Below are 12,592 nucleotides of genomic sequence, written 5' to 3' on the forward strand. Positions count from 1 at the left end.
AAATCCTGTTTGATCGTGGTGTATGGTTTTTTGGATGAATTGTTGAGTCGATTAGCCAAAATTTTGTTGAGAAGTTTTGCATCAATGTTCATCAAAGAAATGGGTCTATAGTTCTCTTTCTTTGATGAGTCCCTGCCTGGTTTGGGGATGAGGGTTATGATGGTTTCACAGAATGAGTTCGGTAGTGAACTTTCTCTTTCAATTTCATTGAAGAGTTGGAGGAGTATTGATATGAGTTCTGCTTTGAAGGCCTTGTAGAATTCTGCTGTAAATCCATCCAGTCCTGGGCTTTTCTTAGATGGGAGGTTGTTGTCTTAATTTCTGTACTACCAATTTGCTTCACTAGATGGAGTTATGGTGCATAATTATTTTAAATGCACTCCAAAAGTTAAAAAAAAAAAAAAAAAACTTATTATTTTGAGAAAATTATATCTGTAGGAGATAAACTGTAGCTTGTTAAGATGTCATCTTAAAGGAGATGACAGGGCTGGTGGCATGGCTCAAGTGATAGAGTATCTACCTAGCAAGCATGAGTTTAATCCTCAGCACCATCACCACCAAATGAAAAGAAAAAAAAAGATGATCTTCCATATAATAAATTGTCCACCCAAAAGAGAAACATTTCATAGGGTTAATAAGAAGTAGTTTACTGTTTAAACTAGTTAATATTGCATTGGTGAACTGAATAAATAGATTCCTTTGCCTCATTCATTCACATATTCACGCATTTTTTTTAACTAAGTAGTTGTTGAGAATTTGTATGCTCACATTAGTTGGCATTGAAGACAAAAGTAAGGATAGACCCCAATCATAAAGCCTCAATCAGAGGGAAAGAAAGGATATAAGCCACAAATGAGAATACTTCAGTGAGAAAAGTATAGACTGGCAAACACAAGTTTCCATGGTAACACCAAGAAACAAATGATTTCTTATGGAGGAGAAAATTCTTGAGGTTTTTTGTTTTGTTTTGTTTTGTTTCTTTTTTGGTTGATCATGGGGCTCAAACTCTGGGCCTGGGCACTATTCCTGAGCTCTACCACTTGAGCCACAGTTCCACTTCCAGTTTTCTGGTGGTTAATTGGAGATAAGTCTCTCACGGACTTTCCTTCCCAGACTGTCTTTGAACCGCAATCCTCAGATCTCAACCTTCTCAGTAGCTAGGATTATAGGTGTGAGCTACTGGCACCTGATTTGAGGTTGGTTTTAAGAGGTAATTCATAGCAAGGAATTACCCAAAACAAGGAATAGCTGGTGGTTCACATCTCTAATCCTAGCTAAAGAGACTGAGATCTGAGGATTGTTGTTCAATGCCAACCTGGACAGACAAATCCATAAGACTCTTATCTCCAAGCAACCAGCAAAAAAAAAAAAAAGCTAAAAGTAAAGATGTGTCTCAAGTGGGAGAGTACTAGCCATGAGCAAAAAAATCTCTGAGGGATAGGGTCCTGGCCATAATTTTAAGCTCTGGTAACAGCACATGGGGGGGGAGAGGGAGAGGGAGGGAGAGGGAGAGGAAGGGAGAGAGAAGAAAGCAAAGACAATAGCCTAGACAAATCTTGGTGAGGGTCTGAACCAGGAGAGCACCTGTGAGAAGAGAAAGGAGAAGCTAAAATACACAGGATGTGGAGCTAGTACTAATTGAACCAAATGGTGTAGTGACTATGGGGATTCGAGGGGAGAAAGACATTTCTATAGTTAGAAAGTACAATGAATGTTGGGATTAATATCACTAGGAGAAATTGACATATTTTCCCCCTGTGCTGAGGATCAAAAAGAGGACCCTGTGCTCACTAGGCAAGCACTATACCACTGCACTACATCACCAAAACCACTTTAATAAGGCAACTTTGCTCATATCTTTAACTGTAACCTTCCCATTCTTTCCCTCTACTTGGGAGAAGAAATCTCACCTTGTTTTCTGTTTACTCTGGAAAGTCAACTTGTTTTTCCTGCCCATGACTCAGTCTTAGTCTAGATCTGTGCCGACATGTATTAATTTCCTGTAAAAGTAAAAAACTAGTTTGTCCTATCTCTTCCCTTCTCCCCACCCTCCATTCCTCTCTTACTCTTCTTATTCCATCTCCTGTACACATACACACATGCATGCACACAAGTACGTAGAATGTAATCGTATCTGTAGAAAAAAATCACAAATAATAATAGAAATGACTATTCAGAAAAGTAATCTTACAAAATAAATTCCGATAAGTTGTTCAGGAAACTGTACAATCATTACCCTTTTTTTTTACTGAGGGAAAATTTTAATTTTGGAAAAAATGGAGAAAATGCGTTGAATTCAACTTTCATAAGCAGCGTCACAAATGTGATTAAAGAACTTTAAAACCTCGTAACAAGAATATTTGCAGAATGTTGTCTGATAATTTTGTAGCTCTATCTCTCAAAATCACCATTCTTAATTAGTTATTGAATTTGCCTTTTTTCATGCCTAAAAGCCATTCAGTTACTTTGACTATGTAATAATTTTGAGTCTTATGTAACCTATTAGATGGGAGCCTGTGATTCTAATTAGTCGGGAGGCTGAGATCCGTGGATTACAGTTTAAAACCATCTCCAATAGAGCTGTGGCTCAAGTGGTTAAAACGTTAACCTCCAGGAAAAAGCAGCTCAGAGCCAGCACCCAGTCCTTGAGTTTAAGCCTCAGGAGAAGCACAATAAATAAATAATCTATGAAACATACATAGAGTATTTGTGTTTTACACTTTTTCTAGGTTTTAAAAATTTGTTCTTATTAGAGATATTTTTGTGCCTGTCCTTATGCTCTTGCTTGACTTTTTCTGCTCAAGGTTAGTGCTCTACCATTTGAGCTATACCTCTAATTTGGCTTTTTGGGAGAGTCTTAAGAAGGACTTTTCTGCCCGGGCTGTCTCTGGATTGAAATTTTCAGATCTCTGCCTCTTGAGAGGCTAGGATTACAGGCATGAGCCACTAGTGCCTGGTTAGAGATAATTTTATAACTAATTAAGGACAACAGGCAATTCTAATGGTTTTATTGTAAAATTTGTGTATTTATTTTGAAGATAAATTCTTATTAAATTTATCATTTTTCAATTGTACCAATTTTGGCAACACAATTCATACACAGCTAATACTTAAAGCCCATTTTAAAAAAGTTTTATTAAGTGTTCTCCAATTCATTCACTAATCAAAAATGCAAATGGGAATATCCAGGAATATTCACACATGTGAAATAGTTTTCTGAGTTGGTTTTGAAATCTTATTAATGCAAAAAAATGAGAAATCTAGCATTTAAAAGTTTTCATTTCCAGTCTTCCTTTTGAGTCCCCTTATACACTTAACTTTTTTATTTTAAATATGTATGTTTACCTTTTTCTGTCCTTTACATAAAGAGAATAATACATTCTCAGCAGGTCCTCTGATATGAGCACAAATAGCTGCTGGGGCAGCTGGAAAGAACAGCTGAAGTTAACAAAAAATCACCTTTATTATGAGCAAAACTTTCAAAATTCTGACCTGCTTTTTAAACTTTTATTTATATTTTTACATGTACAATAGCAAAACAAAAAGAATTTAGATGTACATAGTTGACTCCCATGCAGTACTCTTCCTAGCTACATCTTCCTACCCACCAATATTTTCCCATATATCCCCATGCCATTATTTCCTGTCTGTCTGTCTGTCTGTCTGTCTGTCTGTCTATCTCTTGTGCTGGGATTGGGTTGAAATCAGGTCCTGTCCCTTAGCTTTTCTGCTCAAGGCTGGCACTCTGAAACTTGAGCCACACCTCTACTTTCAGCTTTTTTAGTGGTTAATTGGCCATTAAAAGTCTTACAGACTTTCTCACCCAGGCAGGCTTTGAACCTTGCTCCTCAGACCTCAGCCTCCTGAGTCACTAGGATTATAGGCATGAGTCAATGGCACTGGCTTTCTGTCTATATTATACCGTTACCCACAATACTCAACCTGCCTTCCACATCCTCTTATCTTTCTGCTACCTCATATCACAGTCATCCCAGGAGTACAACTAGAGTGAGCGGAAAAGCACAGAGGATAGCCATACCACAAATTCCTACATGTATGGTATATTTCTGAGGAAATTTGTAAAGGGTCCAAATCAAAATAGTTGAGTATATAACATAATGTAGAAGATACAAGTTAATTCCAGGTATAGAACAGGGAAAAGTTAATTAAGCCGGAATATCTTGTGCAGTCATAAAATGAGTCCCTGCAAAGAACAAAAAGAATTTCACATTGATAGATAATGTCAAGAGAACACAAGAACCAATCTCAAAGTTCTAAATGGTCAATGTTGACAATAATCTGAAACAACAAAATATATAATGGTGATATTGGATTTTAATCCAGGAAAGTAAAATATCCATTTATACCAATATAAATATAAAAAATTGAATGAAGGAAGGAAAGAAGAGGCAAAATCATAGTTAGGAAATTTAGGAGGGATGAGGAAAATTTGAAACCACTATTGGGTAGCCATCACAATCAAAATAGAAACAAAATCTGCTGAGAGAGACTAAAATGTGTGGGTGAAAGTTTGAAGAAAAACAGGACATGAGCATCATCTCAGTGTATCTTCTCCAACATACTATCCATGAAGAAAAACAGTTTACAGTAAAGATAATTGACATATATTATCATAAACAAGTATCACAGTCACCAGTAATATGAATAACAATAAAGCATACAACTTCTTGATATAATGCACTGAGGCAGGTGTAGCACCACTGTGGTATTCTTTCCAAATATCCACAACCTCAATGTAATCATGAGAAACCATCAAACAAGCTCAGCTGCAGAACATTTAGTAAAATATCTTACCAGCTCTTTTTCAAAAGTATCAAAGTGAGTCTGGAAATGTGGTAGAGCATTGACCTAGCATGAATGAGACTCTGGGTTCAACCTGCAGCTCTGGAAGTGCGGGTGGGGAATCAGGGACAGAATCAAAGACAGATGATCCTAAGACAAGAAGTGACAAGCCAGGCGCTGGTGGCTCACGCCTGTAATCCTAGCTACTCAGGAGGCTGAGATCTGAGGATCGCAGTTCCAAGCCAGCCCAGGCAGGAAAGTCCGTGAGACTCTTATCTCCAATAAAAACCACTAGAAAACTGGAAGTGGTGCTGTGGCTCAAGTGGTAGAGCACTAGCCTTGACCTGAAGAGTTGAGGGACAGTGACCAGGCCAAGAGTTCAAACCCCATGACCAACAGAAAACAAAAAGGAAAAAGTGACAAGAGGAAAAAAAAGACAGGAGACCAATGAGCCAAACAAAACAATGAGTATGATAATTTATTTAAATCCAAGTGTATTGAAAAAATTTCATTATGTATGGGTGTGTCTGTTCTTAGTATGTGATTCCTGAGCGCTCTTAGGACCCTAGCAGTGGCAGAAAGCCATGACCAGATGTGGCTCTCAACCCTGGACTAGATTGAGAGTCCAAAGAAACCTCTTTTTCTGTATAATTGGCCCATTTGTAGACATGTGCTATTAACAATAGAAACCAGACTGAGACAACGAAGAAGCTACTTACTTGTCAGTCTTCCAGTGGTTCCTCTCCTCTCTTCATTCTGTTCATGGTCATCCTTAATCTAGAAAAGGTTTATGATTGATGAGGTCCATCCTCTCAATACTTTCCTTCAAGGTTTCTGCTCTTTTTTTTTTTTGGTGTGATGCTTAGAAAGGCCTCTTTTGCCAAGGATTAGATTCTGATTGTAACACTGATAATTAATTATCTTTCTCATTGGCTGTGGAGGACAGGCAGTTCCGTGATGGCAAGTCCTCTCTCTTCCTCCAGCCTGAGACTAGAAGTTTGTCATTGCCTCCATGCTGTCCTTGCACATGTGAATGCAGATTGTGGTTGACAGGCACAGAAGAAAACAGTCATAGTAACTTCAGCTCCTGGTGTTGACCACCAGGAAGCTGCATCTGGGGTGGTCTTGTGTTCCATGTGGACCAGAGAACTGGCCCCTGCATGGGAACACTATTGCTCATGTGACTGAAAATCTTCTGAAAGTCTGACAAAGTGTTCCATGTAAGAGGCCTGCAGCTGGCTCACAAACTTGCTAGTATCCCCTCCAGGAAGCTGGTATAGGCAGTGTTAGAAGAGAAGAAACTTCCTGCCTTCCTGATAGACCTTTCCTGCATATCCACTGGCCATCAGCCAGATGTTATATACTGGAACCCTCCACAGGGATATCTAAGTGTCCTCAGATCAGAAGGGCATGCGTATAGGTGCAAGGCCTGACTGAGCCTCAAGCAGCTTGCTGATTAGTTGGGCACATAACCGGTGCTGTCATTTATCAACAAACAAATTGGCATTGGTCAGGTAAACCTGTCAGCCCAAGTGTTGTGTGACAGAACATGTGATGTAAAAATGTGAACTCAGGGTGACAAATACCTGAGTTCCTGAAAGCAGGCTGAACCAGGACCTGCTCAGTAGGTTTGTACAACAGGCTCACAGAACCAGGCCTGTGCAAATTACTTTAGGCCCAAACCACAGACTTGCAAATCATGTCCAGAAACTTGTTGAACCCTTCAACCTCCTTCAACATGATCCCTACTTAATGTGACCCTACTTAAGTCCCTTCACCCCTGTTCCCCAGGACACCTCATGTCTTCTGACGCTCCTCAGGTCACCCTGGTATTCCTCTTCAACTTTCATTAAAGTTGGTCTGTTGAAGTTGATGTCTCTGTCTGCCTTTGTTCTTCTTGCCTTTTGAATCCATCCTTTAGTTCCCTAACATTGTGGGCACTGAATAAGAGCTTTTCTTACTTCAAGCTGTACAGATTGCTCTTAAGTTGATTGTGCTGCTTTAAAGTTTGAGTGTCCTCTTGGGACAATGTATTGTGCCTCAAACAGACATTTCCTTCCAGTTGGTTGGGCCATGTGATGAGCTGGTCCATGCATAGGCCCTGGGAAATAGGATGAGAAGAGGAACACTAAGATCTGTTCACCCCTTAGGGGAATTTTCCACCAATCTTTAGCCCCAGTTAGTGTAATCAAGATCACCAAGGAGTAGCAAAGCTGAATGCCTTTTTGGAAAAAAAAATCAAAGGTTTACTGATAATGAAATATGCATTGAATTTATGGACTATCTGCCTTTTCTTCTCAATTTCTGCTCACATCTTCACCTCAAATGTCATCATAAATGGAATGATCTACATTCTGTTTGTAGAAGATATACAGAGCCAGGTTCTCCTATTTCCATCTGCAGAGTGATGGGGCGCTGCTCAGCATCCTTACCCATTCTTCTATGACCTATGCCCACAAAGAGATAGGCCTGAGTACCCTTTCCTCCTTGTGAAGGGCTTGAAGACTGCCTTTTCTCAATTTTTTGAGAGATTGTATCATTATGCAGCCCCAGCTGGCCTAGAATTTACCATCCTCCTACTTTGCCCATCTGAATGTTGGGATTATAGATATATACCACCATATTCCACCGGGACACTGTTGTTTTTTTTTAATCATAAAGACCCAGACTCACCTGTCAAAGAATTTATAGTATAAACTGAGAAGAAAAGAGACACAAATATACACAATCCACACCCATAATTTTTAGCAAGACATTCTACCACATCCCAGAGATCCTCTCCTTGACTTAAGAACACACCCAGTAGGGTTGTATTATAAGGCCTCAGGTCCTCTTCATGGATTTCCTACCAGTGAAAGTCCTACAGCTCTGAAAGGACCCCAGAGCACAAAGGGCAGTCTGAGCTCACTGCAACCCCTGCACTGACAGGGCCAGGGACAGTACAGCCAGTAAGAATAAGGCCATCCACTTGGGCTGGGACTACAGGAAGTGGCACTAGTTAGTGCCACTCAGAGTTCCATAAGGGATTTTTGTCTGTTTTGTCTCCTGAAGAGACTCTGAGGAACTGATTTTTTTAACAAAACTCACATGAGACTAGTGCATATAGGTATAATATCAATTTATTAAAAAAAAAAACTAAATGCCAATAAGAATTGCTTACCCTGGGGGCTGGAAAGGTGGCTCAGTGGTAGAGTGCTTGCCTTGCATGCTCGAGGCCCTGGGTTCGATTCCTCAGCACCACATAAGCAAAAAGAAAAAAGCCAGAAGTGGCTCTGTAGCTCAAGTGGTAGAGCGCTAGCCTTGAGCTGAAGAGCTGAGGGACAGCGCCCAGACCCAGAGTTCAGGCCCCACGACCGGACCCAAAAAGAAAAAAAAAAAAAGAATTGCTTACTCTGGCCAGTAATAGGGCACTTGCCTAGCATTCTTGAAATCCCGGGGGTCCTCCCCAACATCAAAATCAAACAAAATCTGTATTGAATAAACATGGGATTGTAACTCAGAGGTAAAGGAATTCTTGCTTAATATGTGCAAAGCCCTGGGTTCTAGCTTCAGTACCTCAAAAAGAATTTTTGAGTATCAAGACCATAAAATCAGTGTTAAGAACTCTCTAGACTGGAAAATATTGAGGGCTTGCAATATCTAAACTCACTGGGAGATTCTGTATTGGATTAAGATATTGAACAATAGAAAAAAGACACTGAAAAATTATAAAACTCAAGTAAGGTTTCTAGTTGAAGACTATCCTATCAGTGCTAATTTTCTGTATTGATTCTTAAACTGGAGAACGCTGGATGAAGGGATGCTTGAACTCTGCAGTATTTTTGTAACTTTTCTGTAAGTCTGATCATAACTAAAATTAAGCTTTACTTGTAAGATCTTGATTCAAGCCTCGGTTCTAACCCTGTGCTCTTTGCTCTTTCTGAGTCTGTTGCCTTACTAAACATTGAAGCAGTTGCAGCATGAAGAGCCAGGAAGGTGCTGTCTTACTCATACATTTGCCCTACTTTACTTCAGCAAAGAAAATGAACATTGAGGAGCGGTGTGCTGGTGGGCGTGGGCCAGCACAGGGGGCTCAGGGGCTTGGATCCATGGCATCTAGGGCAGGGCCGCAAGCGGCTGGTACTGACAGCAGCGACTTCCAGCATCAGGAGCGCGTGGCCATGCACTACCAGATGAGGCCTGGGTGCTGTCCCTCAGCTCTTCAGTTTAAGGTGAGCGCTCTGCCACTTGAGCCACAGGGCCACTTCTGGTTTTCTGGTTGTTAATTGAAGTGTGACTCTCAAGTATGAAATCAAGAAGCTGATCTACATGCATCTGGCCCTATGGCTGCTGCTGGTTGCCAAGATGAGCGTGGGACACCTGAGGCTCTTGTCATATGATCAGGTGGCCATGCCTTATCAGTGGGAGAACCCCTATTTGCTGATCATTACGCCCTCCCTCTTGGGCCTGCTCTCTTTCCCTTGTAACACTATCAGCTACCTGGTGCTCTCCATGATCAGCATGGGGCTCTTCTCCATCGCTCCCCTCATTTATGGCAGCATGGAGATGTTCCCCGCTGCACAGCAACTCTACCGCCATGGCAAGGCCTACCGCTTCCTCTTTGGGTTTTCTGCTGTCTCATCATGTACCTGGTGTTGGTACTGGCGGTCCAAGTGCATGCCTGGCAGCAAGAAACTTCTAGACTCTTGGTTCACCAGCACACAAGAGAAGAAGCGCAATTGAAGCCTGCCCGATGGTCTGCTCTCGGGTGGAGCCTGGGTTCCCCCTGGGCCGAGTGAGGTAGAGCAACTGTTCCTGTCTCTTCTGGTGATTTGGGCAGCTGTAATGTTGGTACTTAATGCAGACAGGGACACATTTTGGCCTAGAGTTCTGTTGCTGATGTGGCAAGAGTATATTTAAATTATTTCTGATTCAGCAGCTGGGTGACCAACAGCCATGCAGTAGCTGGGTGAAGTTAAGGCCGGTAGGTATTTTCCTTTAAGACCGAGCCTTATCCTTGCCTCCTTTGGTCATTATTCCCATTTCTATTCCTCACCTCTTTACCACCCAGAGAGCAGGAAATAAGGAACAAATTAAGTCTGCTTCAGTCTATAGGCAAGAAACACCTCAGAGACTACACCCCTGCAGGCTGTGCTCTACTGCAAAGCATTTCAATTTAAGAGACCCTCAATAAAGTTCCTAAGACTGAAAAAGAAAAAAAAAATGAACATTGATGAGCAGTGGCTTTGGAAATAGTTGTAAAGTTGTAGTTGAAGGAATCCATCTCCAGAGTTCTTTCTTTGTTTCTTTGTTTCTCTCTCTCTCTCTCTCTCTCTCTCTCTCTCTCTCTCTCTCTCTCTCTCTCTCTCTCTCTCTCTCTCTCTCTCTCTCTCTCTCTCTCTCTCTCTCTCTCTCTCTCTCTCTCTTTTGGCTCCTTCATGGCAAATGCTTGAAGCCAGTTTATTCAAGTGTATAATGAAGCACCAGAAAACAACATGCAATATTCTCCCCCCCACCCTGATCTGCAATCCCAGAAGTAGGAGACCCATGACCATGATGTTGGTGGGCTCATGTCTAGGAAAGATCCTAGGTGGGCAGGGTCAGAGCAAAGGGCAAAGGGCAAGTACCATGTCTATTGGCCTCCTACAGCAGCTGGAGAAACCAGATACCTCCTACACTGGGTTCAACTAGGCAAAGCAGTAATGTCAGCCCTGGTTGGAAGGAGACTCCAGTTCTGTAAGGACAGCCTTTCCCTTGGCACTGGGCCTAGCTCAGCCCTCTGGAGGCAGTGAGGTGAAATGGCCTTTCTTAGGATGGCATGGTGAGACTGACCATAGCCCAAATCAAGGATCTACAATCTGAAAACCAGCCAGCCTCTTGAGCACAAGAAAGAACCTTCCTGCCTAGGGGAAAGCTCTGAGCTAGGACTTCTTGGCACCAGTGAATAACACCCCCGCTTTCCTAGTGGAAAGGCCAGTTTCTAAGTTCAGTCCCCAAATGAGACTGCTTTATCTATTACATATCTGTTAAATTATAAATACAAACACAGAATCTAAACAATGTCCCAGTAGAAGCTGCTCACCGTCCCCGACAAGGGCTAGCTTGAAGAAAAGTGAAGGTCACCCCTTTGTTCTTTGTGTCTCTGGAGCTGTAGACAAAACTGTCTACCCTCTCCCCTTCCCTTGAGTAACCATGGGACAACTCGGGACAGAGATTTTCAGGCTTAGGAAGATTTTCACCTTCATCTCATTTTGTCCCTCTTCAAATCCCTTCCCAAAAATCTAAAAAAGGAAAATAAAACCAACAATGAAAAGAATAACCTTATTCATTTACTGAAGGACCCCAGAACATTTAGGGTTATAAACCTCACACTTCCCCTGTCATGTGGGGGAAGTTCTGACCCAAAAAAGAAATGAGTGGCCCTCAATCAGAGGTCATAAGCCTTAAGTGCCCAAGTAATGCACATGTTAGTATGAATGGCACCGGGAGGAGGGGAGGAGGTGGAAGGGATTGACTAAGTCCTGAGAAGAAACTGGTACAGGACACTTTCACCTTTGGGATGATAAATGGGCCAATTAGCTCTGGATTAGAAAAAGTGGATAGATTTCTTCCCTCTTCATGCTTCCCTGAGCAGCCCTATGGCAGGGAAGAGGCCAGGTAGGAGGCAGGTGGCCCTTACCCAGTTAGCACTCTCAGGCCCTGGGGCCCAGAGAGGAACTGAAGGAGGTGTCAGACAAAGACAAATATGGAACTGGGTCCCGAAGTGAAGAAGTACCAATAGCATTGATCTGCCCTGGACTGAGGAGGATATGGAGCCTGGCAAAAATAGAAAGCAAGGAGAGGATGGGAAGGCCAGGGAGAGGGCATTGTGAAGGTGAAAAGGTAAAGGACAAAAGAAGGACTAGAGAAGATACTGGGGGGGGGGGGGCTAGGGAGGGAAGGAGAGAGTAAGGGAGAAATGGGCCCATCCATCTGTGTCCCAGAGCTCTGGGACAAATCAGCCTCATGATGGTCTTTTGGACCCTGTCAAAGCCCTTCACTGGCCCCACGGGAATGAAAAGAAGGCCTGGGCAGTTTTCAAAATGATCTTGAAGCCTCAGACCCCAGAGGCTGGGGTAGGTGAGAGGTAAGGTGCTGAGAGGTAAGGTGAGGAGATCTTGAAACAGAGATGTTATTTTAGGCCTCTCATCTTGTATCTCAACTGTGAGATGAGACCAAACTCAAAAAGGGCATGGAAGAAGGTAAGAAGTTTCTAGATTTTAGAGTGTCTGGTGGATGGAAGGATGAAGGGGATAGACAAAGGATTCTGCCAGTAACTTCCCTAGGTTTCTTCCTTGAGTTGCAACTCAGTTGCAGTTTAACTGCTCCCACATATGGACCCTCCTTAGGTCCTTTTCTAGGCTGACAAGTGATAAGTGCTGTAGAAAAGCAAGGAGCCAAAGAGAATGGGAAACACACTATGCTCTGGGCAGGCTAGAGATCAGACATGGAGACTAGAAAACAGCCATTAATGGCTGTCACCAAGTCATGGCTGGGCCCTCCATGCAGTAATAGGAGCAAGACTGCTAGCTTGCTCCCTGATCCCTACTACATTGAGGCTGAACAGGTACAGAAAGGTGGCTACTAGGGACCAGTCTCAGAGCTCTGGTATCTTGCCCCTAGTCCAGACTTGCAACCTAGGCTGGTTCCCAGAGGCTAGAAAGATACAGGTAAGACCCCAATAATGTCTGGTTTGGGCCATAGACAAGAAGCACTGAACTCTTGTCTTCAGGGGCTCTAGCAGGAGGAGGGATAGGAAGCCAGTTTCTGA

The 12,592-nt window shown here is 42.4% G+C and overlaps 1 pseudogene; it reads left to right on the forward strand.

Annotated features, from left to right (window-relative positions):
• The first annotated feature begins 8,891 nt into the window (after positions 1–8,891).
• LOC138812061 (protein jagunal homolog 1-like) lies at positions 8,892–9,525 on the forward strand (annotated as a pseudogene).
• The last annotated feature ends 3,067 nt before the right edge of the window (positions 9,526–12,592 follow it).

Source organism: Dipodomys merriami, unplaced genomic scaffold, assembly GCF_024711535.1.
Source record: "Dipodomys merriami isolate MVZ:Mamm:240054 unplaced genomic scaffold, mDipMer1.0.p SCAF_56, whole genome shotgun sequence".
In the NCBI taxonomy this organism is placed as follows: domain Eukaryota; kingdom Metazoa; phylum Chordata; class Mammalia; order Rodentia; family Heteromyidae; genus Dipodomys; species Dipodomys merriami.